Source organism: Urocitellus parryii, chromosome 3, assembly GCF_045843805.1.
Source record: "Urocitellus parryii isolate mUroPar1 chromosome 3, mUroPar1.hap1, whole genome shotgun sequence".
In the NCBI taxonomy this organism is placed as follows: Eukaryota; Metazoa; Chordata; class Mammalia; order Rodentia; family Sciuridae; genus Urocitellus; species Urocitellus parryii.
The window spans coordinates 115,755,933-115,758,275 of NC_135533.1; the positions used below are offsets into that span (position 1 = coordinate 115,755,933).

At 40.4% G+C, this 2,343-nt stretch overlaps 1 pseudogene; it reads left to right on the top strand.

The window, feature by feature from the left end:
- Nucleotides 1–291: 291 nt before the first annotated feature.
- LOC144254010 (UMP-CMP kinase pseudogene) lies at nucleotides 292–1,107 on the top strand (annotated as a pseudogene).
- Nucleotides 1,108–2,343: the final 1,236 nt, after the last annotated feature.

A 2,343-nucleotide genomic window follows, 5' to 3' on the forward strand; every position in this document is an offset into this window, starting at 1 on the left:
TTGTCACAGGTGCGAGGTAACTTGAGGCCCTCATTTTGGTTAGCTGCAGGGGACTCACTCCTCTCCCAGAACCTGCCAGTGTTACCCACATTTCTGAAAATGTTAGGAGACTGGAAAAAGCTGCTGCCTCTGTGGGCCTCCTGATATCCTCTTAGGCTAAACTTGTCCTGTTGGATTTTCTGGAGGCCAAGACTCTGCAAAATCTGGCCCGGGCAGCTACCTTTCTCCACCGGCTCCCGCCCTGCCCGGTTCCGCCCTGCCCTCGCCGCGCTGTCGTCAGAGACTCGGTGTATGTTGAGGCACTGCTGAGGCCGGTTGCTGCACGTCCTGGGCCCAAGCTCCCCGCTGCTGGCCCGCCTGCCACTTCTCTGCCCTCGCAGCCTCATGAAGCCGCTGGTCGTGTTCGTCCTCGGCGGTCCCGGCGCGGGCAAGGGGACCCAGTGCGCCCGCATCGCCGAGAAATATGGCTACACCCACCTCTCTGCAGGAGAACTTCTTCGTGAAGGAAGGAAGAACCCAGATTCACAGTATGGTGAACTCATTGAAAAGTACATTAAAGATGGAAAGATTGTGCCAGTTGAGATAACCATCAGTTTATTAAAGAGGGAAATGGATCAAACAATGGCTGCCAATGCCGAGAAGAATAAGTTCTTGATTGATGGATTTCCAAGAAATCAAGACAATCTTCAAGGTTGGAACAAGACCATGGATGGGAAGGCAGATGTATCTTTTGTTCTGTTTTTTGACTGTGACAATGAGATCTGTATCGAACGATGTCTTGAGAGGGGAAAGAGTAGTGGTAGGAGTGATAACAACAGAGAGAGCTTGGAAAAGAGAATTCAGACTTACCTTCAGTCAACAAAGCCAATTGTTGACTTATATGAAGAAATGGGGAAAGTCAAGAAAATAGACGCTTCTAAGTCTGTTGATGAAGTTTTTGATGAAGTTGTGAAGATTTTTGACAAAGAAGGCTAACTCTAAACCTGAAAGCATCCTTGAAATCATGCTTGAATATTGCTTTGATAGCTGCTATTACAACCCCTTTTAAAGGCAATTTTAATCTTCAAAATTACATCTCAATTAATGACTAGAAAATACATAGCAAGACAAGACAAAGTAAATTTTTATGGTGTTTTTTCTTTTTGATTTGTTTTTGGTCACAGGAGTAGACAGTGAATTCAGGTTTAATTACTTCTTAGTTATTATGGTGCTCACAAAACAAAGAAGGATATCGGCTAGTTCTTTGTTTTTATTAATGACTGTCCTTTTTATAGTTTGTGCCTTCTGTGAGCAAAATTTTTTAGTATGCATGTACATCCCTTTAGAAATTACAACATATTAGAATTAAGGATTCCCACTTCTTTTCTTGCAGGTTTTAAATTTCTAACCTCTTAATTGAATTTGTGGACCAAATTTCAAAGGAATTATTTTGTGTAGTCAGTTCTTGTACAAGGTGTTTGGTAAACAAACTCATAAAATGGATTCAAACAACGTTTTAGTATTTATGAAATAACTGACCATTTCCTACAGTAAGATGGGAAAACTTAGGCTTTGATTTACTTCAACTTACACAAAGTTGTATGTCAGGGCTTCCAGGGTTTGGGTTGGGGGCAGGAGGGGTTCAGAGCCTGGAGGAATTGTCAGTTTTATTCTGACATAATCTGAGGATATGGAGCAAGGATCACATCTATTGGCTTGTGTTCCTTATGCTCAATTGTACAGTGCTGTTCATTTAGTAAACTGATCTTAAAACAATTCCTAGCAATGGAACCTTGAAATGCATGTGCTAGATTTATACTAAAATGATTCAGTTCTCATTTTAGCAATGCTTCCAAGTCTTTGGGGTTTTTTTGAGACTAAATATAGGGATAAGATAAATTGTAAAACAACCTAATGATTAAAGTTTCCATTTGCATTTTATTTTCTGAAATACTTTTTCATAGTTACTTGTTTTAAAAGATTTTAAAAATCATTGCACTTTGGTCAGAAAAATAATAAATTTATCTTACAAATGTTTGATTCCCTTCCTGGCTAATTTTGATTAGTAAATTTTGGGGTGGGGAAGGTACATCACATTGAAGCATTGAAACGCACAAAATTTTTAAAAGGCTCGAGTCCATTCTTCCTTTAAAATCTCTGAGAAATTTTTTTTCTCTTTCTCTCACTAATGCTAAGTAGTAACCATGGTTCTCTCTCTCTCTCTCTCTCTCTCTCTCTCTCTCTCTCTCTCTCTCTCTCTCTTTTGGGGGGGTGGTAGTACAACTTGGGATTAAACCCAGGGGTACTCTACCACTGAGCTACATCCCAGCCCTTTGTATTTTTTATTTTGAGACACAATTGGTG